Source organism: Daphnia pulicaria, unplaced genomic scaffold, assembly GCF_021234035.1.
Source record: "Daphnia pulicaria isolate SC F1-1A unplaced genomic scaffold, SC_F0-13Bv2 h1tg000049l, whole genome shotgun sequence".
In the NCBI taxonomy this organism is placed as follows: Eukaryota; Metazoa; Arthropoda; class Branchiopoda; order Diplostraca; family Daphniidae; genus Daphnia; species Daphnia pulicaria.
In genome coordinates this window covers 1-25,659 of record NW_025804781.1, presented here as the reverse complement: position 1 = coordinate 25,659, position 25,659 = coordinate 1, and the positions used below count along the sequence as shown (strand labels likewise).

Sequence of the window (25,659 nt, the reverse complement as noted above, 5' to 3'; positions counted from 1 at the left end):
AAAATCGACTTTTCATATGAAAATACACGCATCTTCATATTTTAAAAAAAAACATCACATCGAAAGATGAACAGTACTAATTAGTTAACACAATCAAGTACGTATTTTTTTATGCTTTTCTTGATATTACGAAAAAAATACAATTAGAAAAAATTACAAACATGTCTACATGACAGTTTTGCAATTATACATGGTCTTTTATTATACGGTGCTAAGACAATTTCTGTTTTATTCAATATGTTCTCCCTCATAGAGGGTGAGCCGATCCCGGAGGTACTGCAATACCGGGTCAACCCGTGGCGGGAGCAGTGCAAGCACTGTATTCCCACCGTATGCCAAAAATCAGTTTAATATTCTGGGGTCCATTTGAACCCGTATCAGATATTAAGCTGATAAGAACAGATACTACACTTTGATCTTAGCCAAAAGGCCGAGAAGTGATAATGTTACAAGGATTACTGCCCAAAATAACCACTGAGGTTCAACACATTTCCGGTGGTGTACGAAGAATACTCATATCACTCAAAACATTCAAGAAATGCTATAAAATATTGAGTTGTTCATTTTTCCAGACGCGACCACTTGATGCTTATAAAGTTCATTTTCATTTGTTTTATTATGCTCATACTGTATTAAGGGAGATACAATTTACGCTGAAGGCGTTGCAAATTTTACTCTCGTTATCACACTAGGTCCTTTTTTTTCAGAATATGGCTTTGCCACGCCACCTGACGACAAAAGCTCTGAACGATAATTAATCATGATTAAATAACAATAACTAAAAGAATGCAATACGATCATAAAGTCATGACACATCCTCAAATTGACCAACCTCACTTTCACAATTTATTTTGCCATACAAGCAGATGATTTAAGGACACGAATACCTGGAATTATTATTAAGATGTATCTCTTTAGATTTTCAAGAATTTAAATTTGTTTTATCATCTCAACCACTCTGAACACGCTAGTTTCCTTCCGCTATTTCACATGGATTTAACGGAAACGGTCCTCAATGACTGTGTTTGATGCTGTCGAGACAGCTACACTCACAGCCTGTTTCACGCTCAGAAACCAGCGTCTTAACTCGTCATCGTGGGTTGAAAGGAGACAAGTTTCTGGTGGGAAACAAGTCAAGATATACTACAGAAATGATCCTGTGAAGTATGATCTTAAATGCAATGTTATTTTGCAGAACTCTAAATAAGGTTTGTACGATCAATGAGCTTTGGCGTAAATTACAGTGCATAGATCGATATTTCGGAATATTAAATTGAGATTTGCAATACTTGACGCACACAGTACATACATTGTCAGGTCTTGCATTTTGTTCATTTATTGAAACACCGAGAAGCTCTTTAATAGTTATAGAACAAGTGACGAGACCAATTTTGGACACAATAAAGAATCCGCGTGCTCATCAAATCAATTTATTACAGTAATGTATTATCGATTGAGAGCCCATTTATCAGCTGGGTGTTTGGCGTGCACCTATAATCCTGCTTCGGGGAGGCTTGGTAGAGTGGATGGCTTGAGTTTAGGAGCCCTGTTTCGTGATACCGCATGTTGATCAGGTGCCCGCACTAAGCTTGACATCAGCATGGATCTGCTAGAGGAATCTAGTAGGTGCAGGTTAGCTAAGGAGGAGCGTAGTGGGTCAGGAGGGAAACCTAGCAGCCAAAAGTTCCCGTGTTCGGCAGTAGTGGGATCGTGCCAGTGAGTGGGCGTCATGCAACAGCCTCAACAAAATAGCCAAACCTCTATCTTTTTTTTTGTCGTTAAAACTACCGAGATCAAACAAACATGCGTTCTACAATATATGGTATCATTAATCAAAGTCCCAGCAATACCCTTTTCAACTAATACCTAAAGAATACATTATATTCCATGTCTCATCTAACTTGGGGAGCAAAAATAAAATTACACCATGCCAACAGCATCCCGTATTCCCAAGCGGTCACCCATCCAAGTACTAACGGGACCCGACATAGCTTAACTTCCGGGAGCTGACGAGACCGGGTGAGTTCTATGTGGTGTGGCCGTTGACATCAATTCAGTCGCCATTACCCGACCATATTCGACTCTAAATCTAGTTCTAATGCTTGCTTACTTTCTGTTCGAAATACACACCAACCTTAGCCAAACAAACGAGGACATATAAGTACATTTGTCAATGGACAACCGAATATAAAATTTGATAATATTTCCAAACGCCACTATTTTTGGCTAACTGTCATTTTTAATTTTCTCGTTCCGGGGATGTCCGATCAATGAGCCAACAATCCAAGTGTCATAAGGCTAACGATTGCTTCCCTTACTTAGCTTGCGTTGCATAAGGATCTCAGAGTCAGAGAGATTAGATAGAGCTGCCCGAAGAAACCACCAACGTACAAGCCTCTCGGCTGTGCCGTGCGCTTCGCGCTTTACTTAGCTTGCGTTGCATAAGGATCTCAGAGCCAGAGAGATTAGATAGAGCTGCCCGAAGAAACCACCAACGTACAAGCCTCTCGGCTGTGCCGTGCGCTTCGCGCACGGCGTTTCAAATATCTTTCAGCAACAAAGAGGTTGGAGGACGTCTAGTAGCCTCTCGGCTGTACTTTCTGTTCGAAATACACACCAACCTTAGCCAAACAAACGAGGACATATAAGTACATTTGTCAATGGACAACCGAATATAAAATTTGATAATATTTCCAAACGCCACTATTTTTGGCTAACTGTCATTTTTAATTTTCTCGTTCCGGGGATGTCCGATCAATGAGCCAACAATCCAAGTGTCATAAGGCTAACGATTGCTTCCCTTACTTAGCTTGCGTTGCATAAGGATCTCAGAGTCAGAGAGATTAGATAGAGCTGCCCGAAGAAACCACCAACGTACAAGCCTCTCGGCTGTGCCGTGCGCTTCGCGCTTTACTTAGCTTGCGTTGCATAAGGATCTCAGAGCCAGAGAGATTAGATAGAGCTGCCCGAAGAAACCACCAACGTACAAGCCTCTCGGCTGTGCCGTGCGCTTCGCGCACGGCGTTTCAAATATCTTTCAGCAACAAAGAGGTTGGAGGACGTCTAGTAGCCTCTCGGCTGTGCCGTGCGCTTCGCGCACGGCGTTTCAAATATCTTTCAGCAACAAAGAGGTTGGAGGACGTCTAGTAGGCAATATCCAGTAAAAAATACGTTCCTTCCATTTTCAACTAATGCCAAAATAATACATTGTAGTCCATGTAGTATCACCCATCTTGGGAAGCACTTCAATTCAATTGGATTCACAAAAATAAAATAATTCCATGCCAACAGCATCCCGTATTCCCAAGCGGTCACCCATCCAAGTACTAACGGGACCCGACATAGCTTAACTTCCGGGAGCTGACGAGACCGGGTGAGTTCTATGTGGTATGGCCGTTGACATTAAACTAGACGCAATTACCCGACCATATTCGCCTCTAATCTATTACTTGTGCTTGAGATTTATCTTTTTGAAATACACACTAATCTTACCAAAACCACCGAAAAACTATCAGTTTGTCATTTTACAAATGTTGTCAGTATGTAGTAGTAGAATATCTTTGTTTCCGCATACAGACGTTTTTAATTTTTCATTTATTCAAAGTGCCCAATCAGAAGACCGGGCGTTAAAAAAATAAGTCATATAGACTCATCAATGCTCCTAACCACGGAAATCTTTAGTAAAAGGCGAAAGATTTATCCGGGTATTGATTAGAAACCAGAGTAAATAACAGTGGTATGCCTTGTATTTATATTCATTTCAAAATTTTGAAGTGCGCTTGTAAGGTTTTTTTTCGAAACATGCGTTTACATATCAAAATCCTTGTGCAATTCTTTATCAATGGGTACAGTTATTTTAAAGTAAATATCATGTATAAAGCTCGTTAACATGTTTTTGAACGAAACAGTTGTGCGCAGTGTTATTTTTGAAAAAAATGAACGATCTTTATGGTACAAGCCCAACACGTAGGTGGTGGGATCAGATGTTTACCCCGACATTCACCCTACAGCGGTTAACAATTTATTGAACTTCCCCTTTAAACATGGTGGAATCTTTTCACCTTGTCATTTGGAATCACCTTTTCAAATATTTTCCCCGTGTTCACAATGTTCCAACTGACTGATATTAATGGCCTTCAGCGAACGAATTAATCAGCCTTGTCTGACGTGCAATACCAACTAAATGGAAACAAAAATCACTTATACGATTTCACTTTCACCGTTTAATGTTATAAACACACTATGCAACACTCCAATTTTTCTAACTGACTGTAATTTTTTTTTTCTTGTACGCTGAAATGCTCCTGATGGAGCTATCAAAAATTGCCGACGACAAAGATTATTTCACTTCATCGTGGCGGGGTATTGGTTAAAGTTTTCAACTAGCAATAATCACACCTCGGGAGACCCTCATTGGTTATGATATTGCCACTGCGCAAAGCTAAATTATAATCAGAAAAGCAAGTCTACTTAAGCATTTGCTGAATTCGTTCTGCTTGGACGTGTTGGACCAACAATTTCGTTCAGAAATATTCATTTAGATTACCCTAGGCAAATTTTAATTTCCATCTCCCATTGGACTAATACCAACAGGGGACAGTTCATTACATACATGAAATAATTTTTGTCTTAATATCGGGTCAAATACTTGAAATTCTGTAAATGTGTATTTTTCTTCCATACATTTCAACAACTTCCTGCACACACAAAAAAAGGGAGGGGGAATTTCAGGTTTTCATTCCAAATTGTTTTTCACATTATGAACTATTGAAGTGAGCGAGCATTACTTTCCAACCAAACAAAATTTATAGTTAATCTGCGTGTTGACGTGAAAAATCAGTTTTCAGTGCCGTGACCAGGATTCGAACCTGGGTTACTACGGATTCATATCTAGTAGGTACCACAACGTAGGGTCCTAACCACTAGACGATCACGGCCAATCCATTGGCCATGATGATTTATATTAAAGTAGCTAAACATGAATTTCATTACTTTGTTGTTTCTTCCCAGAAAGAAAATCTGATGCTTCGCGTATTCCCAAGCGGTCAACCCTACCGTTTACTAACGGGACCAGATTTAGTTCAACTTCCGGCAGATGACAAGAATTTTTCTTACATTTATAGTGTGTTCAGGGAACGGCGCGAACGCAGTCCCCCACTACCAAAAATTGTACTCCCGAGTTAATCACATTTGGATTAATCGCAAGGGTCAGCCCATCCTTAGTGCAATGGAAAGGCCTCGCCCTGGAGGAACCACCTTGGTGATCATGGTTGCCTCTGAGCCAGGTAAGTATGATTGTGGATGCTTTTTCACTTTGTTTAATACTTTGTATACAGCAGAACAATATTGACAAAGAGTGTTCAAGTATTTGACTGACGTTTAGAGAATACCACCCACTTTCTTTCATCGACTTGAATTACGAACTCGAGCAAAATATAGTAAATAAAGCTCAGTATTTATTTCATGGTCTTGATCTTTGCAAATACTTTTCAAGAAACAAATTGCTTGTTTTTTTTCATTTGGTCGTCCAATTGGCAAATAAGAAAATAAGAAAATCGACTTTTCATATGAAAATACACGCATCTTCATATTTTAAAAAAAAACATCACATCGAAAGATGAACAGTACTAATTAGTTAACACAATCAAGTACGTATTTTTTTATGCTTTTCTTGATATTACGAAAAAAATACAATTAGAAAAAATTACAAACATGTCTACATGACAGTTTTGCAATTATACATGGTCTTTTATTATACGGTGCTAAGACAATTTCTGTTTTATTCAATATGTTCTCCCTCATAGAGGGTGAGCCGATCCCGGAGGTACTGCAATACCGGGTCAACCCGTGGCGGGAGCAGTGCAAGCACTGTATTCCCACCGTATGCCAAAAATCAGTTTAATATTCTGGGGTCCATTTGAACCCGTATCAGATATTAAGCTGATAAGAACAGATACTACACTTTGATCTTAGCCAAAAGGCCGAGAAGCGATAATGTTACAAGGATTACTGCCCAAAATAACCACTGAGGTTCAACACATTTCCGGTGGTGTACGAAGAATACTCATATCACTCAAAACATTCAAGAAATGCTATAAAATATTGAGTTGTTCATTTTTCCAGACGCGACCACTTGATGCTTATAAAGTTCATTTTCATTTGTTTTATTATGCTCATACTGTATTAAGGGAGATACAATTTACGCTGAAGGCGTTGCAAATTTTACTCTCGTTATCACACTAGGTCCTTTTTTTTCAGAATATGGCTTTGCCACGCCACCTGACGACAAAAGCTCTGAACGATAATTAATCATGATTAAATAACAATAACTAAAAGAATGCAATACGATCATAAAGTCATGACACATCCTCAAATTGACCAACCTCACTTTCACAATTTATTTTGCCATACAAGCAGATGATTTAAGGACACGAATACCTGGAATTATTATTAAGATTTATCTCTTTAGATTTTCAAGAATTTAAATTTGTTTTATCATCTCAACCACTCTGAACACGCTAGTTTCCTTCCGCTATTTCACATGGATTTAACGGAAACGGTCCTCAATGACTGTGTTTGATGCTGTCGAGACAGCTACACTCACAGCCTGTTTCACGCTCAGAAACCAGCGTCTTAACTCGTCATCGTGGGTTGAAAGGAGACAAGTTTCTGGTGGGAAACAAGTCAAGATATACTACAGAAATGATCCTGTGAAGTATGATCTTAAATGCAATGTTATTTTGCAGAACTCTAAATAAGGTTTGTACGATCAATGAGCTTTGGCGTAAATTACAGTGCATAGATCGATATTTCGGAATATTAAATTGAGATTTGCAATACTTGACGCACACAGTACATACATTGTCAGGTCTTGCATTTTGTTCATTTATTGAAACACCGAGAAGCTCTTTAATAGTTATAGAACAAGTGACGAGACCAATTTTGGACACAATAAAGAATCCGCGTGCTCATCAAATCAATTTATTACAGTAATGTATTATCGATTGAGAGCCCATTTATCAGCTGGGTGTTTGGCGTGCACCTATAATCCTGCTTCGGGGAGGCTTGGTAGAGTGGATGGCTTGAGTTTAGGAGCCCTGTTTCGTGATACCGCATGTTGATCAGGTGCCCGCACTAAGCTTGACATCAGCATGGATCTGCTAGAGGAATCTAGTAGGTGCAGGTTAGCTAAGGAGGAGCGTAGTGGGTCAGGAGGGAAACCTAGCAGCCAAAAGTTCCCGTGTTCGGCAGTAGTGGGATCGTGCCAGTGAGTGGGCGTCATGCAACAGCCTCAACAAAATAGCCAAACCTCTATCTTTTTTTTTGTCGTTAAAACTACCGAGATCAAACAAACATGCGTTCTACAATATATGGTATCATTAATCAAAGTCCCAGCAATACCCTTTTCAACTAATACCTAAAGAATACATTATATTCCATGTCTCATCTAACTTGGGGAGCAAAAATAAAATTACACCATGCCAACAGCATCCCGTATTCCCAAGCGGTCACCCATCCAAGTACTAACGGGACCCGACATAGCTTAACTTCCGGGAGCTGACGAGACCGGGTGAGTTCTATGTGGTGTGGCCGTTGACATCAATTCAGTCGCCATTACCCGACCATATTCGCCTCTAAATCTAGTTCTAATGCTTGCTTACTTTCTGTTCGAAATACACACCAACCTTAGCCAAACAAACGAGGACATATAAGTACATTTGTCAATGGACAACCGAATATAAAATTTGATAATATTTCCAAACGCCACTATTTTTGGCTAACTGTCATTTTTAATTTTCTCGTTCCGGGGATGTCCGATCAATGAGCCAACAATCCAAGTGTCATAAGGCTAACGATTGCTTCCCTTACTTAGCTTGCGTTGCATAAGGATCTCAGAGTCAGAGAGATTAGATAGAGCTGCCCGAAGAAACCACCAACGTACAAGCCTCTCGGCTGTGCCGTGCGCTTCGCGCTTTACTTAGCTTGCGTTGCATAAGGATCTCAGAGCCAGAGAGATTAGATAGAGCTGCCCGAAGAAACCACCAACGTACAAGCCTCTCGGCTGTGCCGTGCGCTTCGCGCACGGCGTTTCAAATATCTTTCAGCAACAAAGAGGTTGGAGGACGTCTAGTAGCCTCTCGGCTGTACTTTCTGTTCGAAATACACACCAACCTTAGCCAAACAAACGAGGACATATAAGTACATTTGTCAATGGACAACCGAATATAAAATTTGATAATATTTCCAAACGCCACTATTTTTGGCTAACTGTCATTTTTAATTTTCTCGTTCCGGGGATGTCCGATCAATGAGCCAACAATCCAAGTGTCATAAGGCTAACGATTGCTTCCCTTACTTAGCTTGCGTTGCATAAGGATCTCAGAGTCAGAGAGATTAGATAGAGCTGCCCGAAGAAACCACCAACGTACAAGCCTCTCGGCTGTGCCGTGCGCTTCGCGCTTTACTTAGCTTGCGTTGCATAAGGATCTCAGAGCCAGAGAGATTAGATAGAGCTGCCCGAAGAAACCACCAACGTACAAGCCTCTCGGCTGTGCCGTGCGCTTCGCGCACGGCGTTTCAAATATCTTTCAGCAACAAAGAGGTTGGAGGACGTCTAGTAGCCTCTCGGCTGTACTTTCTGTTCGAAATACACACCAACCTTAGCCAAACAAACGAGGACATATAAGTACATTTGTCAATGGACAACCGAATATAAAATTTGATAATATTTCCAAACGCCACTATTTTTGGCTAACTGTCATTTTTAATTTTCTCGTTCCGGGGATGTCCGATCAATGAGCCAACAATCCAAGTGTCATAAGGCTAACGATTGCTTCCCTTACTTAGCTTGCGTTGCATAAGGATCTCATAGTCAGAGAGATTAGATAGAGCTGCCCGAAGAAACCACCAACGTACAAGCCTCTCGGCTGTGCCGTGCGCTTCGCGCTTTACTTAGCTTGCGTTGCATAAGGATCTCAGAGCCAGAGAGATTAGATAGAGCTGCCCGAAGAAACCACCAACGTACAAGCCTCTCGGCTGTGCCGTGCGCTTCGCGCACGGCGTTTCAAATATCTTTCAGCAACAAAGAGGTTGGAGGACGTCTAGTAGCCTCTCGGCTGTACTTTCTGTTCGAAATACACACCAACCTTAGCCAAACAAACGAGGACATATAAGTACATTTGTCAATGGACAACCGAATATAAAATTTGATAATATTTCCAAACGCCACTATTTTTGGCTAACTGTCATTTTTAATTTTCTCGTTCCGGGGATGTCCGATCAATGAGCCAACAATCCAAGTGTCATAAGGCTAACGATTGCTTCCCTTACTTAGCTTGCGTTGCATAAGGATCTCAGAGTCAGAGAGATTAGATAGAGCTGCCCGAAGAAACCACCAACGTACAAGCCTCTCGGCTGTGCCGTGCGCTTCGCGCTTTACTTAGCTTGCGTTGCATAAGGATCTCAGAGCCAGAGAGATTAGATAGAGCTGCCCGAAGAAACCACCAACGTACAAGCCTCTCGGCTGTGCCGTGCGCTTCGCGCACGGCGTTTCAAATATCTTTCAGCAACAAAGAGGTTGGAGGACGTCTAGTAGCCTCTCGGCTGTGCCGTGCGCTTCGCGCACGGCGTTTCAAATATCTTTCAGCAACAAAGAGGTTGGAGGACGTCTAGTAGGCAATATCCAGTAAAAAATACGTTCCTTCCATTTTCAACTAATGCCAAAATAATACATTGTAGTCCATGTAGTATCACCCATCTTGGGAAGCACTTCAATTCAATTGGATTCACAAAAATAAAATAATTCCATGCCAACAGCATCCCGTATTCCCAAGCGGTCACCCATCCAAGTACTAACGGGACCCGACATAGCTTAACTTCCGGGAGCTGACGAGACCGGGTGAGTTCTATGTGGTATGGCCGTTGACATTAAACTAGACGCAATTACCCGACCATATTCGCCTCTAATCTATTACTTGTGCTTGAGATTTATCTTTTTGAAATACACACTAATCTTACCAAAACCACCGAAAAACTATCAGTTTGTCATTTTACAAATGTTGTCAGTATGTAGTAGTAGAATATCTTTGTTTCCGCATACAGACGTTTTTAATTTTTCATTTATTCAAAGTGCCCAATCAGAAGACCGGGCGTTAAAAAAATAAGTCATATAGACTCATCAATGCTCCTAACCACGGAAATCTTTAGTAAAAGGCGAAAGATTTATCCGGGTATTGATTAGAAACCAGAGTAAATAACAGTGGTATGCCTTGTATTTATATTCATTTCAAAATTTTGAAGTGCGCTTGTAAGGTTTTTTTTCGAAACATGCGTTTACATATCAAAATCCTTGTGCAATTCTTTATCAATGGGTACAGTTATTTTAAAGTAAATATCATGTATAAAGCTCGTTAACATGTTTTTGAACGAAACAGTTGTGCGCAGTGTTATTTTTGAAAAAAATGAACGATCTTTATGGTACAAGCCCAACACGTAGGTGGTGGGATCAGATGTTTACCCCGACATTCACCCTACAGCGGTTAACAATTTATTGAACTTCCCCTTTAAACATGGTGGAATCTTTTCACCTTGTCATTTGGAATCACCTTTTCAAATATTTTCCCCGTGTTCACAATGTTCCAACTGACTGATATTAATGGCCTTCAGCGAACGAATTAATCAGCCTTGTCTGACGTGCAATACCAACTAAATGGAAACAAAAATCACTTATACGATTTCACTTTCACCGTTTAATGTTATAAACACACTATGCAACACTCCAATTTTTCTAACTGACTGTAATTTTTTTTTTCTTGTACGCTGAAATGCTCCTGATGGAGCTATCAAAAATTGCCGACGACAAAGATTATTTCACTTCATCGTGGCGGGGTATTGGTTAAAGTTTTCAACTAGCAATAATCACACCTCGGGAGACCCTCATTGGTTATGATATTGCCACTGCGCAAAGCTAAATTATAATCAGAAAAGCAAGTCTACTTAAGCATTTGCTGAATTCGTTCTGCTTGGACGTGTTGGACCAACAATTTCGTTCAGAAATATTCATTTAGATTACCCTAGGCAAATTTTAATTTCCATCTCCCATTGGACTAATACCAACAGGGGACAGTTCATTACATACATGAAATAATTTTTGTCTTAATATCGGGTCAAATACTTGAAATTCTGTAAATGTGTATTTTTCTTCCATACATTTCAACAACTTCCTGCACACACAAAAAAAGGGAGGGGGAATTTCAGGTTTTCATTCCAAATTGTTTTTCACATTATGAACTATTGAAGTGAGCGAGCATTACTTTCCAACCAAACAAAATTTATAGTTAATCTGCGTGTTGACGTGAAAAATCAGTTTTCAGTGCCGTGACCAGGATTCGAACCTGGGTTACTACGGATTCATATCTAGTAGGTACCACAACGTAGGGTCCTAACCACTAGACGATCACGGCCAATCCATTGGCCATGATGATTTATATTAAAGTAGCTAAACATGAATTTCATTACTTTGTTGTTTCTTCCCAGAAAGAAAATCTGATGCTTCGCGTATTCCCAAGCGGTCAACCCTACCGTTTACTAACGGGACCAGATTTAGTTCAACTTCCGGCAGATGACAAGAATTTTTCTTACATTTATAGTGTGTTCAGGGAACGGCGCGAACGCAGTCCCCCACTACCAAAAATTGTACTCCCGAGTTAATCACATTTGGATTAATCGCAAGGGTCAGCCCATCCTTAGTGCAATGGAAAGGCCTCGCCCTGGAGGAACCACCTTGGTGATCATGGTTGCCTCTGAGCCAGGTAAGTATGATTGTGGATGCTTTTTCACTTTGTTTAATACTTTGTATACAGCAGAACAATATTGACAAAGAGTGTTCAAGTATTTGACTGACGTTTAGAGAATACCACCCACTTTCTTTCATCGACTTGAATTACGAACTCGAGCAAAATATAGTAAATAAAGCTCAGTATTTATTTCATGGTCTTGATCTTTGCAAATACTTTTCAAGAAACAAATTGCTTGTTTTTTTTCATTTGGTCGTCCAATTGGCAAATAAGAAAATAAGAAAATCGACTTTTCATATGAAAATACACGCATCTTCATATTTAAAAAAAAAACATCACATCGAAAGATGAACAGTACTAATTAGTTAACACAATCAAGTACGTATTTTTTTATGCTTTTCTTGATATTACGAAAAAAATACAATTAGAAAAAATTACAAACATGTCTACATGACAGTTTTGCAATTATACATGGTCTTTTATTATACGGTGCTAAGACAATTTCTGTTTTATTCAATATGTTCTCCCTCATAGAGGGTGAGCCGATCCCGGAGGTACTGCAATACCGGGTCAACCCGTGGCGGGAGCAGTGCAAGCACTGTATTCCCACCGTATGCCAAAAATCAGTTTAATATTCTGGGGTCCATTTGAACCCGTATCAGATATTAAGCTGATAAGAACAGATACTACACTTTGATCTTAGCCAAAAGGCCGAGAAGCGATAATGTTACAAGGATTACTGCCCAAAATAACCACTGAGGTTCAACACATTTCCGGTGGTGTACGAAGAATACTCATATCACTCAAAACATTCAAGAAATGCTATAAAATATTGAGTTGTTCATTTTTCCAGACGCGACCACTTGATGCTTATAAAGTTCATTTTCATTTGTTTTATTATGCTCATACTGTATTAAGGGAGATACAATTTACGCTGAAGGCGTTGCAAATTTTACTCTCGTTATCACACTAGGTCCTTTTTTTTCAGAATATGGCTTTGCCACGCCACCTGACGACAAAAGCTCTGAACGATAATTAATCATGATTAAATAACAATAACTAAAAGAATGCAATACGATCATAAAGTCATGACACATCCTCAAATTGACCAACCTCACTTTCACAATTTATTTTGCCATACAAGCAGATGATTTAAGGACACGAATACCTGGAATTATTATTAAGATGTATCTCTTTAGATTTTCAAGAATTTAAATTTGTTTTATCATCTCAACCACTCTGAACACGCTAGTTTCCTTCCGCTATTTCACATGGATTTAACGGAAACGGTCCTCAATGACTGTGTTTGATGCTGTCGAGACAGCTACACTCACAGCCTGTTTCACGCTCAGAAACCAGCGTCTTAACTCGTCATCGTGGGTTGAAAGGAGACAAGTTTCTGGTGGGAAACAAGTCAAGATATACTACAGAAATGATCCTGTGAAGTATGATCTTAAATGCAATGTTATTTTGCAGAACTCTAAATAAGGTTTGTACGATCAATGAGCTTTGGCGTAAATTACAGTGCATAGATCGATATTTCGGAATATTAAATTGAGATTTGCAATACTTGACGCACACAGTACATACATTGTCAGGTCTTGCATTTTGTTCATTTATTGAAACACCGAGAAGCTCTTTAATAGTTATAGAACAAGTGACGAGACCAATTTTGGACACAATAAAGAATCCGCGTGCTCATCAAATCAATTTATTACAGTAATGTATTATCGATTGAGAGCCCATTTATCAGCTGGGTGTTTGGCGTGCACCTATAATCCTGCTTCGGGGAGGCTTGGTAGAGTGGATGGCTTGAGTTTAGGAGCCCTGTTTCGTGATACCGCATGTTGATCAGGTGCCCGCACTAAGCTTGACATCAGCATGGATCTGCTAGAGGAATTTAGTAGGTGCAGGTTAGCTAAGGAGGAGCGTAGTGGGTCAGGAGGGAAACCTAGCAGCCAAAAGTTCCCGTGTTCGGCAGTAGTGGGATCGTGCCAGTGAGTGGGCGTCATGCAACAGCCTCAACAAAATAGCCAAACCTCTATCTTTTTTTTTGTCGTTAAAACTACCGAGATCAAACAAACATGCGTTCTACAATATATGGTATCATTAATCAAAGTCCCAGCAATACCCTTTTCAACTAATACCTAAAGAATACATTATATTCCATGTCTCATCTAACTTGGGGAGCAAAAATAAAATTACACCATGCCAACAGCATCCCGTATTCCCAAGCGGTCACCCATCCAAGTACTAACGGGACCCGACATAGCTTAACTTCCGGGAGCTGACGAGACCGGGTGAGTTCTATGTGGTGTGGCCGTTGACATCAATTCAGTCGCCATTACCCGACCATATTCGCCTCTAAATCTAGTTCTAATGCTTGCTTACTTTCTGTTCGAAATACACACCAACCTTAGCCAAACAAACGAGGACATATAAGTACATTTGTCAATGGACAACCGAATATAAAATTTGATAATATTTCCAAACGCCACTATTTTTGGCTAACTGTCATTTTTAATTTTCTCGTTCCGGGGATGTCCGATCAATGAGCCAACAATCCAAGTGTCATAAGGCTAACGATTGCTTCCCTTACTTAGCTTGCGTTGCATAAGGATCTCAGAGTCAGAGAGATTAGATAGAGCTGCCCGAAGAAACCACCAACGTACAAGCCTCTCGGCTGTGCCGTGCGCTTCGCGCTTTACTTAGCTTGCGTTGCATAAGGATCTCAGAGCCAGAGAGATTAGATAGAGCTGCCCGAAGAAACCACCAACGTACAAGCCTCTCGGCTGTGCCGTGCGCTTCGCGCACGGCGTTTCAAATATCTTTCAGCAACAAAGAGGTTGGAGGACGTCTAGTAGCCTCTCGGCTGTACTTTCTGTTCGAAATACACACCAACCTTAGCCAAACAAACGAGGACATATAAGTACATTTGTCAATGGACAACCGAATATAAAATTTGATAATATTTCCAAACGCCACTATTTTTGGCTAACTGTCATTTTTAATTTTCTCGTTCCGGGGATGTCCGATCAATGAGCCAACAATCCAAGTGTCATAAGGCTAACGATTGCTTCCCTTACTTAGCTTGCGTTGCATAAGGATCTCAGAGTCAGAGAGATTAGATAGAGCTGCCCGAAGAAACCACCAACGTACAAGCCTCTCGGCTGTGCCGTGCGCTTCGCGCTTTACTTAGCTTGCGTTGCATAAGGATCTCAGAGCCAGAGAGATTAGATAGAGCTGCCCGAAGAAACCACCAACGTACAAGCCTCTCGGCTGTGCCGTGCGCTTCGCGCACGGCGTTTCAAATATCTTTCAGCAACAAAGAGGTTGGAGGACGTCTAGTAGCCTCTCGGCTGTGCCGTGCGCTTCGCGCACGGCGTTTCAAATATCTTTCAGCAACAAAGAGGTTGGAGGACGTCTAGTAGGCAATATCCAGTAAAAAATACGTTCCTTCCATTTTCAACTAATGCCAAAATAATACATTGTAGTCCATGTAGTATCACCCATCTTGGGAAGCACTTCAATTCAATTGGATTCACAAAAATAAAATAATTCCATGCCAACAGCATCCCGTATTCCCAAGCGGTCACCCATCCAAGTACTAACGGGACCCGACATAGCTTAACTTCCGGGAGCTGACGAGACCGGGTGAGTTCTATGTGGTATGGCCGTTGACATTAAACTAGACGCAATTACCCGACCATATTCGCCTCTAATCTATTACTTGTGCTTGAGATTTATCTTTTTGAAATACACACTAATCTTACCAAAACCACCGAAAAACTATCAGTTTGTCATTTTACAAATGTTGTCAGTATGTAGTAGTAGAATATCTTTGTTTCCGCATACAGACGTTTTTAATTTTTCATTTATTCAAAGTGCCCAATCAGAAGACCGGGCGTTAAAAAAATAAGTCATATAGACTCATCAATGCTCCTAACCACGGAAATCTTTAGTAAAAGGCGAAAGATTTATCCGGGTATTGATTAGAAACCAGAGTAAATAACAGTGGTATGCCTTGTATTTATATTCATTTCAAAATTTTGAAGTGCGCTTGTAAGGTTTTTTTTCGAAACATGCGTTTACATATCAAAATCCTTGTGCAATTCTTTATCAATGGGTACAGTTATTTTAAAGTAAATATCATGTATAAAGCTCGTTAACATGTTTTTGAACGAAACAGTTGTGCGCAGTGTTATTTTTGAAAAAAATGAACGATCTTTATGGTACAAGCCCAACACGTAGGTGGTGGGATCAGATGTTTACCCCGACATTCACCCTACAGCGGTTAACAATTTATTGAACTTCCCCTTTAAACATGGTGGAATCTTTTCACCTTGTCATTTGGAATCACCTTTTCAAATATTTTCCCCGTGTTCACAATGTTCCAACTGACTGATATTAATGGCCTTCAGCGAACGAATTAATCAGCCTTGTCTGACGTGCAATACCAACTAAATGGAAACAAAAATCACTTATACGATTTCACTTTCACCGTTTAATGTTATAAACACACTATGCAACACTCCAATTTTTCTAACTGACTGTAATTTTTTTTTTCTTGTACGCTGAAATGCTCCTGATGGAGCTATCAAAAATTGCCGACGACAAAGATTATTTCACTTCATCGTGGCGGGGTATTGGTTAAAGTTTTCAACTAGCAATAATCACACCTCGGGAGACCCTCATTGGTTATGATATTGCCACTGCGCAAAGCTAAATTATAATCAGAAAAGCAAGTCTACTTAAGCATTTGCTGAATTCGTTCTGCTTGGACGTGTTGGACCAACAATTTCGTTCAGAAATATTCATTTAGATTACCCTAGGCAAATTTTAATTTCCATCTCCCATTGGACTAATACCAACAGGGGACAGTTCATTACATACATGAAATAATTTTTGTCTTAATATCGGGTCAAATACTTGAAATTCTGTAAATGTGTATTTTTCTTCCATACATTTCAACAACTTCCTGCACACACAAAAAAAGGGAGGGGGAATTTCAGGTTTTCATTCCAAATTGTTTTTCACATTATGAACTATTGAAGTGAGCGAGCATTACTTTCCAACCAAACAAAATTTATAGTTAATCTGCGTGTTGACGTGAAAAATCAGTTTTCAGTGCCGTGACCAGGATTCGAACCTGGGTTACTACGGATTCATATCTAGTAGGTACCACAACGTAGGGTCCTAACCACTAGACGATCACGGCCAATCCATTGGCCATGATGATTTATATTAAAGTAGCTAAACATGAATTTCATTACTTTGTTGTTTCTTCCCAGAAAGAAAATCTGATGCTTCGCGTATTCCCAAGCGGTCAACCCTACCGTTTACTAACGGGACCAGATTTAGTTCAACTTCCGGCAGATGACAAGAATTTTTCTTACATTTATAGTGTGTTCAGGGAACGGCGCGAACGCAGTCCCCCACTACCAAAAATTGTACTCCCGAGTTAATCACATTTGGATTAATCGCAAGGGTCAGCCCATCCTTAGTGCAATGGAAAGGCCTCGCCCTGGAGGAACCACCTTGGTGATCATGGTTGCCTCTGAGCCAGGTAAGTATGATTGTGGATGCTTTTTCACTTTGTTTAATACTTTGTATACAGCAGAACAATATTGACAAAGAGTGTTCAAGTATTTGACTGACGTTTAGAGAATACCACCCACTTTCTTTCATCGACTTGAATTACGAACTCGAGCAAAATATAGTAAATAAAGCTCAGTATTTATTTCATGGTCTTGATCTTTGCAAATACTTTTCAAGAAACAAATTGCTTGTTTTTTTTCATTTGGTCGTCCAATTGGCAAATAAGAAAATAAGAAAATCGACTTTTCATATGAAAATACACGCATCTTCATATTTTAAAAAAAAACATCACATCGAAAGATGAACAGTACTAATTAGTTAACACAATCAAGTACGTATTTTTTTATGCTTTTCTTGATATTACGAAAAAAATACAATTAGAAAAAATTACAAACATGTCTACATGACAGTTTTGCAATTATACATGGTCTTTTATTATACGGTGCTAAGACAATTTCTGTTTTATTCAATATGTTCTCCCTCATAGAGGGTGAGCCGATCCCGGAGGTACTGCAATACCGGGTCAACCCGTGGCGGGAGCAGTGCAAGCACTGTATTCCCACCGTATGCCAAAAATCAGTTTAATATTCTGGGGTCCATTTGAACCCGTATCAGATATTAAGCTGATAAGAACAGATACTACACTTTGATCTTAGCCAAAAGGCCGAGAAGCGATAATGTTACAAGGATTACTGCCCAAAATAACCACTGAGGTTCAACACATTTCCGGTGGTGTACGAAGAATACTCATATCACTCAAAACATTCAAGAAATGCTATAAAATATTGAGTTGTTCATTTTTCCAGACGCGACCACTTGATGCTTATAAAGTTCATTTTCATTTGTTTTATTATGCTCATACTGTATTAAGGGAGATACAATTTACGCTGAAGGCGTTGCAAATTTTACTCTCGTTATCACACTAGGTCCTTTTTTTTCAGAATATGGCTTTGCCACGCCACCTGACGACAAAAGCTCTGAACGATAATTAATCATGATTAAATAACAATAACTAAAAGAATGCAATACGATCATAAAGTCATGACACATCCTCAAATTGACCAACCTCACTTTCACAATTTATTTTGCCATACAAGCAGATGATTTAAGGACACGAATACCTGGAATTATTATTAAGATTTATCTCTTTAGATTTTCAAGAATTTAAATTTGTTTTATCATCTCAACCACTCTGAACACGCTAGTTTCCTTCCGCTATTTCACATGGATTTAACGGAAACGGTCCTCAATGACTGTGTTTGATGCTGTCGAGACAGCTACACTCACAGCCTGTTTCACGCTCAGAAACCAGCGTCTTAACTCGTCATCGTGGGTTGAAAGGAGACAAGTTTCTGGTGGGAAACAAGTCAAGATATACTACAGAAATGATCCTGTGAAGTATGATCTTAAATGCAATGTTATTTTGCAGAACTCTAAATAAGGTTTGTACGATCAATGAGCTTTGGCGTAAATTACAGTGCATAGATCGATATTTCGGAATATTAAATTGAGATTTGCAATACTTGACGCACACAGTACATACATTGTCAGGTCTTGCATTTTGTTCATTTATTGAAACACCGAGAAGCTCTTTAATAGTTATAGAACAAGTGACGAGACCAATTTTGGACACAATAAAGAATCCGCGTGCTCATCAAATCAATTTATTACAGTAATGTATTATCGATTGAGAGCCCATTTATCAGCTGGGTGTTTGGCGTGCACCTATAATCCTGCTTCGGGGAGGCTTGGTAGAGTGGATGGCTTGAGTTTAGGAGCCCTGTTTCGTGATACCGCATGTTGATCAGGTGCCCGCACTAAGCTTGACATCAGCATGGATCTGCTAGAGGAATCTAGTAGGTGCAGGTTAGCTAAGGAGGAGCGTAGTGGGTCAGGAGGGAAACCTAGCAGCCAAAAGTTCCCGTGTTCGGCAGTAGTGGGATCGTGCCAGTGAGTGGGCGTCATGCAACAGCCTCAACAAAATAGCCAAACCTCTATCTTTTTTTTTGTCGTTAAAACTACCGAGATCAAACAAACATGCGTTCTACAATATATGGTATCATTAATCAAAGTCCCAGCAATACCCTTTTCAACTAATACCTAAAGAATACATTATATTCCATGTCTCATCTAACTTGGGGAGCAAAAATAAAATTACACCATGCCAACAGCATCCCGTATTCCCAAGCGGTCACCCATCCAAGTACTAACGGGACCCGACATAGCTTAACTTCCGGGAGCTGACGAGACCGGGTGAGTTCTATGTGGTGTGGCCGTTGACATCAATTCAGTCGCCATTACCCGACCATATTCGCCTCTAAATCTAGTTCTAATGCTTGCTTACTTTCTGTTCGAAATACACACCAACCTTAGCCAAACAAACGAGGACATATAAGTACATTTGTCAATGGACAACCGAATATAAAATTTGATAATATTTCCAAACGCCACTATTTTTGGCTAACTGTCATTTTTAATTTTCTCGTTCCGGGGATGTCCGATCAATGAGCCAACAATCCAAGTGTCATAAGGCTAACGATTGCTTCCCTTACTTAGCTTGCGTTGCATAAGGATCTCAGAGTCAGAGAGATTAGATAGAGCTGCCCGAAGAAACCACCAACGTACAAGCCTCTCGGCTGTGCCGTGCGCTTCGCGCTTTACTTAGCTTGCGTTGCATAAGGATCTCAGAGCCAGAGAGATTAGATAGAGCTGCCCGAAGAAACCACCAACGTACAAGCCTCTCGGCTGTGCCGTGCGCTTCGCGCACGGCGTTTCAAATATCTTTCAGCAACAAAGAGGTTGGAGGACGTCTAGTAGCCTCTCGGCTGTACTTTCTGTTCGAAATACACACCAACCTTAGCCAAACAAACGAGGACATATAAGTACATTTGTCAATGGACAACCGAATATAAAATTTGATAATATTTCCAAACGCCACTATTTTTGGCTAACTGTCATTTTTAATTTTCTCGTTCCGGGGATGTCCGATCAATGAGCCAACAATCCAAGTGTCATAAGGCTAACGATTGCTTCCCTTACTTAGCTTGCGTTGCATAAGGATCTCAGAGTCAGAGAGATTAGATAGAGCTGCCCGAAGAAACCACCAACGTACAAGCCTCTCGGCTGTGCCGTGCGCTTCGCGCTTTACTTAGCTTGCGTTGCATAAGGATCTCAGAGCCAGAGAGATTAGATAGAGCTGCCCGAAGAAACCACCAACGTACAAGCCTCTCGGCTGTGCCGTGCGCTTCGCGCACGGCGTTTCAAATATCTTTCAGCAACAAAGAGGTTGGAGGACGTCTAGTAGCCTCTCGGCTGTACTTTCTGTTCGAAATACACACCAACCTTAGCCAAACAAACGAGGACATATAAGTACATTTGTCAATGGACAACCGAATATAAAATTTGATAATATTTCCAAACGCCACTATTTTTGGCTAACTGTCATTTTTAATTTTCTCGTTCCGGGGATGTCCGATCAATGAGCCAACAATCCAAGTGTCATAAGGCTAACGATTGCTTCCCTTACTTAGCTTGCGTTGCATAAGGATCTCAGAGTCAGAGAGATTAGATAGAGCTGCCCGAAGAAACCACCAACGTACAAGCCTCTCGGCTGTGCCGTGCGCTTCGCGCTTTACTTAGCTTGCGTTGCATAAGGATCTCAGAGCCAGAGAGATTAGATAGAGCTGCCCGAAGAAACCACCAACGTACAAGCCTCTCGGCTGTGCCGTGCGCTTCGCGCACGGCGTTTCAAATATCTTTCAGCAACAAAGAGGTTGGAGGACGTCTAGTAGCCTCTCGGCTGTACTTTCTGTTCGAAATACACACCAACCTTAGCCAAACAAACGAGGACATATAAGTACATTTGTCAATGGACAACCGAATATAAAATTTGATAATATTTCCAAACGCCACTATTTTTGGCTAACTGTCATTTTTAATTTTCTCGTTCCGGGGATGTCCGATCAATGAGCCAACAATCCAAGTGTCATAAGGCTAACGATTGCTTCCCTTACTTAGCTTGCGTTGCATAAGGATCTCAGAGTCAGAGAGATTAGATAGAGCTGCCCGAAGAAACCACCAACGTACAAGCCTCTCGGCTGTGCCGTGCGCTTCGCGCTTTACTTAGCTTGCGTTGCATAAGGATCTCAGAGCCAGAGAGATTAGATAGAGCTGCCCGAAGAAACCACCAACGTACAAGCCTCTCGGCTGTGCCGTGCGCTTCGCGCACGGCGTTTCAAATATCTTTCAGCAACAAAGAGGTTGGAGGACGTCTAGTAGCCTCTCGGCTGTGCCGTGCGCTTCGCGCACGGCGTTTCAAATATCTTTCAGCAACAAAGAGGTTGGAGGACGTCTAGTAGGCAATATCCAGTAAAAAATACGTTCCTTCCATTTTCAACTAATGCCAAAATAATACATTGTAGTCCATGTAGTATCACCCATCTTGGGAAGCACTTCAATTCAATTGGATTCACAAAAATAAAATAATTCCATGCCAACAGCATCCCGTATTCCCAAGCGGTCACCCATCCAAGTACTAACGGGACCCGACATAGCTTAACTTCCGGGAGCTGACGAGACCGGGTGAGTTCTATGTGGTATGGCCGTTGACATTAAACTAGACGCAATTACCCGACCATATTCGCCTCTAATCTATTACTTGTGCTTGAGATTTATCTTTTTGAAATACACACTAATCTTACCAAAACCACCGAAAAACTATCAGTTTGTCATTTTACAAATGTTGTCAGTATGTAGTAGTAGAATATCTTTGTTTCCGCATACAGACGTTTTTAATTTTTCATTTATTCAAAGTGCCCAATCAGAAGACCGGGCGTTAAAAAAATAAGTCATATAGACTCATCAATGCTCCTAACCACGGAAATCTTTAGTAAAAGGCGAAAGATTTATCCGGGTATTGATTAGAAACCAGAGTAAATAACAGTGGTATGCCTTGTATTTATATTCATTTCAAAATTTTGAAGTGCGCTTGTAAGGTTTTTTTTCGAAACATGCGTTTACATATCAAAATCCTTGTGCAATTCTTTATCAATGGGTACAGTTATTTTAAAGTAAATATCATGTATAAAGCTCGTTAACATGTTTTTGAACGAAACAGTTGTGCGCAGTGTTATTTTTGAAAAAAATGAACGATCTTTATGGTACAAGCCCAACACGTAGGTGGTGGGATCAGATGTTTACCCCGACATTCACCCTACAGCGGTTAACAATTTATTGAACTTCCCCTTTAAACATGGTGGAATCTTTTCACCTTGTCATTTGGAATCACCTTTTCAAATATTTTCCCCGTGTTCACAATGTTCCAACTGACTGATATTAATGGCCTTCAGCGAACGAATTAATCAGCCTTGTCTGACGTGCAATACCAACTAAATGGAAACAAAAATCACTTATACGATTTCACTTTCACCGTTTAATGTTATAAACACACTATGCAACACTCCAATTTTTCTAACTGACTGTAATTTTTTTTTTCTTGTACGCTGAAATGCTCCTGATGGAGCTATCAAAAATTGCCGACGACAAAGATTATTTCACTTCATCGTGGCGGGGTATTGGTTAAAGTTTTCAACTAGCAATAATCACACCTCGGGAGACCCTCATTGGTTATGATATTGCCACTGCGCAAAGCTAAATTATAATCAGAAAAGCAAGTCTACTTAAGCATTTGCTGAATTCGTTCTGCTTGGACGTGTTGGACCAACAATTTCGTTCAGAAATATTCATTTAGATTACCCTAGGCAAATTTTAATTTCCATCTCCCATTGGACTAATACCAACAGGGGACAGTTCATTACATACATGAAATAATTTTTGTCTTAATATCGGGTCAAATACTTGAAATTCTGTAAATGTGTATTTTTCTTCCATACATTTCAACAACTTCCTGCACACACAAAAAAAGGGAGGGGGAATTTCAGGTTTTCATTCCAAATTGTTTTTCACATTATGAACTATTGAAGTGAGCGAGCATTACTTTCCAACCAAACAAAATTTATAGTTAATCTGCGTGTTGACGTGAAAAATCAGTTTTCAGTGCCGTGACCAGGATTCGAACCTGGGTTACTACGGATTCATATCTAGTAGGTACCACAACGTAGGGTCCTAACCACTAGACGATCACGGCCAATCCATTGGCCATGATGATTTATATTAAAGTAGCTAAACATGAATTTCATTACTTTGTTGTTTCTTCCCAGAAAGAAAATCTGATGCTTCGCGTATTCCCAAGCGGTCAACCCTACCGTTTACTAACGGGACCAGATTTAGTTCAACTTCCGGCAGATGACAAGAATTTTTCTTACATTTATAGTGTGTTCAGGGAACGGCGCGAACGCAGTCCCCCACTACCAAAAATTGTACTCCCGAGTTAATCACATTTGGATTAATCGCAAGGGTCAGCCCATCCTTAGTGCAATGGAAAGGCCTCGCCCTGGAGGAACCACCTTGGTGATCATGGTTGCCTCTGAGCCAGGTAAGTATGATTGTGGATGCTTTTTCACTTTGTTTAATACTTTGTATACAGCAGAACAATATTGACAAAGAGTGTTCAAGTATTTGACTGACGTTTAGAGAATACCACCCACTTTCTTTCATCGACTTGAATTACGAACTCGAGCAAAATATAGTAAATAAAGCTCAGTATTTATTTCATGGTCTTGATCTTTGCAAATACTTTTCAAGAAACAAATTGCTTGTTTTTTTTCATTTGGTCGTCCAATTGGCAAATAAGAAAATAAGAAAATCGACTTTTCATATGAAAATACACGCATCTTCATATTTTAAAAAAAAACATCACATCGAAAGATGAACAGTACTAATTAGTTAACACAATCAAGTACGTATTTTTTTATGCTTTTCTTGATATTACGAAAAAAATACAATTAGAAAAAATTACAAACATGTCTACATGACAGTTTTGCAATTATACATGGTCTTTTATTATACGGTGCTAAGACAATTTCTGTTTTATTCAATATGTTCTCCCTCATAGAGGGTGAGCCGATCCCGGAGGTACTGCAATACCGGGTCAACCCGTGGCGGGAGCAGTGCAAGCACTGTATTCCCACCGTATGCCAAAAATCAGTTTAATATTCTGGGGTCCATTTGAACCCGTATCAGATATTAAGCTGATAAGAACAGATACTACACTTTGATCTTAGCCAAAAGGCCGAGAAGCGATAATGTTACAAGGATTACTGCCCAAAATAACCACTGAGGTTCAACACATTTCCGGTGGTGTACGAAGAATACTCATATCACTCAAAACATTCAAGAAATGCTATAAAATATTGAGTTGTTCATTTTTCCAGACGCGACCACTTGATGCTTATAAAGTTCATTTTCATTTGTTTTATTATGCTCATACTGTATTAAGGGAGATACAATTTACGCTGAAGGCGTTGCAAATTTTACTCTCGTTATCACACTAGGTCCTTTTTTTTCAGAATATGGCTTTGCCACGCCACCTGACGACAAAAGCTCTGAACGATAATTAATCATGATTAAATAACAATAACTAAAAGAATGCAATACGATCATAAAGTCATGACACATCCTCAAATTGACCAACCTCACTTTCACAATTTATTTTGCCATACAAGCAGATGATTTAAGGACACGAATACCTGGAATTATTATTAAGATTTATCTCTTTAGATTTTCAAGAATTTAAATTTGTTTTATCATCTCAACCACTCTGAACACGCTAGTTTCCTTCCGCTATTTCACATGGATTTAACGGAAACGGTCCTCAATGACTGTGTTTGATGCTGTCGAGACAGCTACACTCACAGCCTGTTTCACGCTCAGAAACCAGCGTCTTAACTCGTCATCGTGGGTTGAAAGGAGACAAGTTTCTGGTGGGAAACAAGTCAAGATATACTACAGAAATGATCCTGTGAAGTATGATCTTAAATGCAATGTTATTTTGCAGAACTCTAAATAAGGTTTGTACGATCAATGAGCTTTGGCGTAAATTACAGTGCATAGATCGATATTTCGGAATATTAAATTGAGATTTGCAATACTTGACGCACACAGTACATACATTGTCAGGTCTTGCATTTTGTTCATTTATTGAAACACCGAGAAGCTCTTTAATAGTTATAGAACAAGTGACGAGACCAATTTTGGACACAATAAAGAATCCGCGTGCTCATCAAATCAATTTATTACAGTAATGTATTATCGATTGAGAGCCCATTTATCAGCTGGGTGTTTGGCGTGCACCTATAATCCTGCTTCG

The 25,659-nt window shown here is 40.0% G+C and overlaps 30 non-coding genes across 30 annotated transcripts; all 30 read right to left on the bottom strand.

The window, feature by feature from the left end:
• Nucleotides 1–251: 251 nt before the first annotated feature.
• On the bottom strand, nucleotides 252–442 carry LOC124316847. Its single transcript, XR_006912032.1, has one exon. It is a non-coding gene; the product is annotated as a U2 spliceosomal RNA (small nuclear RNA).
• Nucleotides 443–952: 510 nt separating this feature from the next.
• Nucleotides 953–1,174, bottom strand: LOC124316852. Its single transcript, XR_006912037.1, has one exon. It is a non-coding gene; the product is annotated as a small nucleolar RNA U3 (small nucleolar RNA).
• Nucleotides 1,175–1,928: 754 nt separating this feature from the next.
• Nucleotides 1,929–2,047, bottom strand: LOC124316828. Its single transcript, XR_006912014.1, has one exon. It is a non-coding gene; the product is annotated as a 5S ribosomal RNA (ribosomal RNA).
• Nucleotides 2,048–3,282: 1,235 nt separating this feature from the next.
• LOC124316858 lies at nucleotides 3,283–3,401 on the bottom strand. Its single transcript, XR_006912042.1, has one exon. It is a non-coding gene; the product is annotated as a 5S ribosomal RNA (ribosomal RNA).
• Nucleotides 3,402–3,604: 203 nt separating this feature from the next.
• LOC124316866 lies at nucleotides 3,605–3,727 on the bottom strand. Its single transcript, XR_006912050.1, has one exon. It is a non-coding gene; the product is annotated as a U5 spliceosomal RNA (small nuclear RNA).
• A 574-nt stretch (nucleotides 3,728–4,301) lies between these two features.
• On the bottom strand, nucleotides 4,302–4,443 carry LOC124316860. Its single transcript, XR_006912044.1, has one exon. It is a non-coding gene; the product is annotated as a U4 spliceosomal RNA (small nuclear RNA).
• A 686-nt stretch (nucleotides 4,444–5,129) lies between these two features.
• LOC124316835 lies at nucleotides 5,130–5,293 on the bottom strand. The gene has a single exon (XR_006912021.1). It is a non-coding gene; the product is annotated as a U1 spliceosomal RNA (small nuclear RNA).
• Nucleotides 5,294–5,802: 509 nt separating this feature from the next.
• LOC124316843 lies at nucleotides 5,803–5,993 on the bottom strand. Its single transcript, XR_006912028.1, has one exon. It is a non-coding gene; the product is annotated as a U2 spliceosomal RNA (small nuclear RNA).
• Nucleotides 5,994–6,503: 510 nt separating this feature from the next.
• On the bottom strand, nucleotides 6,504–6,725 carry LOC124316851. Its single transcript, XR_006912036.1, has one exon. It is a non-coding gene; the product is annotated as a small nucleolar RNA U3 (small nucleolar RNA).
• Nucleotides 6,726–7,479: 754 nt separating this feature from the next.
• On the bottom strand, nucleotides 7,480–7,598 carry LOC124316827. The gene has a single exon (XR_006912013.1). It is a non-coding gene; the product is annotated as a 5S ribosomal RNA (ribosomal RNA).
• Nucleotides 7,599–9,807: 2,209 nt separating this feature from the next.
• Nucleotides 9,808–9,926, bottom strand: LOC124316846. The gene has a single exon (XR_006912031.1). It is a non-coding gene; the product is annotated as a 5S ribosomal RNA (ribosomal RNA).
• A 203-nt stretch (nucleotides 9,927–10,129) lies between these two features.
• LOC124316865 lies at nucleotides 10,130–10,252 on the bottom strand. Its single transcript, XR_006912049.1, has one exon. It is a non-coding gene; the product is annotated as a U5 spliceosomal RNA (small nuclear RNA).
• Nucleotides 10,253–10,826: 574 nt separating this feature from the next.
• LOC124316859 lies at nucleotides 10,827–10,968 on the bottom strand. The gene has a single exon (XR_006912043.1). It is a non-coding gene; the product is annotated as a U4 spliceosomal RNA (small nuclear RNA).
• A 686-nt stretch (nucleotides 10,969–11,654) lies between these two features.
• Nucleotides 11,655–11,818, bottom strand: LOC124316833. Its single transcript, XR_006912019.1, has one exon. It is a non-coding gene; the product is annotated as a U1 spliceosomal RNA (small nuclear RNA).
• Nucleotides 11,819–12,327: 509 nt separating this feature from the next.
• LOC124316842 lies at nucleotides 12,328–12,518 on the bottom strand. The gene has a single exon (XR_006912027.1). It is a non-coding gene; the product is annotated as a U2 spliceosomal RNA (small nuclear RNA).
• A 510-nt stretch (nucleotides 12,519–13,028) lies between these two features.
• On the bottom strand, nucleotides 13,029–13,250 carry LOC124316850. The gene has a single exon (XR_006912035.1). It is a non-coding gene; the product is annotated as a small nucleolar RNA U3 (small nucleolar RNA).
• A 754-nt stretch (nucleotides 13,251–14,004) lies between these two features.
• LOC124316826 lies at nucleotides 14,005–14,123 on the bottom strand. Its single transcript, XR_006912012.1, has one exon. It is a non-coding gene; the product is annotated as a 5S ribosomal RNA (ribosomal RNA).
• Nucleotides 14,124–15,358: 1,235 nt separating this feature from the next.
• LOC124316834 lies at nucleotides 15,359–15,477 on the bottom strand. The gene has a single exon (XR_006912020.1). It is a non-coding gene; the product is annotated as a 5S ribosomal RNA (ribosomal RNA).
• Nucleotides 15,478–15,680: 203 nt separating this feature from the next.
• LOC124316864 lies at nucleotides 15,681–15,803 on the bottom strand. Its single transcript, XR_006912048.1, has one exon. It is a non-coding gene; the product is annotated as a U5 spliceosomal RNA (small nuclear RNA).
• A 574-nt stretch (nucleotides 15,804–16,377) lies between these two features.
• LOC124316857 lies at nucleotides 16,378–16,519 on the bottom strand. The gene has a single exon (XR_006912041.1). It is a non-coding gene; the product is annotated as a U4 spliceosomal RNA (small nuclear RNA).
• A 686-nt stretch (nucleotides 16,520–17,205) lies between these two features.
• LOC124316832 lies at nucleotides 17,206–17,369 on the bottom strand. The gene has a single exon (XR_006912018.1). It is a non-coding gene; the product is annotated as a U1 spliceosomal RNA (small nuclear RNA).
• Nucleotides 17,370–17,878: 509 nt separating this feature from the next.
• Nucleotides 17,879–18,069, bottom strand: LOC124316841. Its single transcript, XR_006912026.1, has one exon. It is a non-coding gene; the product is annotated as a U2 spliceosomal RNA (small nuclear RNA).
• Nucleotides 18,070–18,579: 510 nt separating this feature from the next.
• LOC124316849 lies at nucleotides 18,580–18,801 on the bottom strand. The gene has a single exon (XR_006912034.1). It is a non-coding gene; the product is annotated as a small nucleolar RNA U3 (small nucleolar RNA).
• Nucleotides 18,802–19,555: 754 nt separating this feature from the next.
• Nucleotides 19,556–19,674, bottom strand: LOC124316825. Its single transcript, XR_006912011.1, has one exon. It is a non-coding gene; the product is annotated as a 5S ribosomal RNA (ribosomal RNA).
• A 2,209-nt stretch (nucleotides 19,675–21,883) lies between these two features.
• On the bottom strand, nucleotides 21,884–22,002 carry LOC124316823. The gene has a single exon (XR_006912009.1). It is a non-coding gene; the product is annotated as a 5S ribosomal RNA (ribosomal RNA).
• Nucleotides 22,003–22,205: 203 nt separating this feature from the next.
• LOC124316863 lies at nucleotides 22,206–22,328 on the bottom strand. Its single transcript, XR_006912047.1, has one exon. It is a non-coding gene; the product is annotated as a U5 spliceosomal RNA (small nuclear RNA).
• Nucleotides 22,329–22,902: 574 nt separating this feature from the next.
• Nucleotides 22,903–23,044, bottom strand: LOC124316856. The gene has a single exon (XR_006912040.1). It is a non-coding gene; the product is annotated as a U4 spliceosomal RNA (small nuclear RNA).
• A 686-nt stretch (nucleotides 23,045–23,730) lies between these two features.
• Nucleotides 23,731–23,894, bottom strand: LOC124316831. The gene has a single exon (XR_006912017.1). It is a non-coding gene; the product is annotated as a U1 spliceosomal RNA (small nuclear RNA).
• A 509-nt stretch (nucleotides 23,895–24,403) lies between these two features.
• On the bottom strand, nucleotides 24,404–24,594 carry LOC124316840. The gene has a single exon (XR_006912025.1). It is a non-coding gene; the product is annotated as a U2 spliceosomal RNA (small nuclear RNA).
• A 510-nt stretch (nucleotides 24,595–25,104) lies between these two features.
• On the bottom strand, nucleotides 25,105–25,326 carry LOC124316848. The gene has a single exon (XR_006912033.1). It is a non-coding gene; the product is annotated as a small nucleolar RNA U3 (small nucleolar RNA).
• Nucleotides 25,327–25,659: the final 333 nt, after the last annotated feature.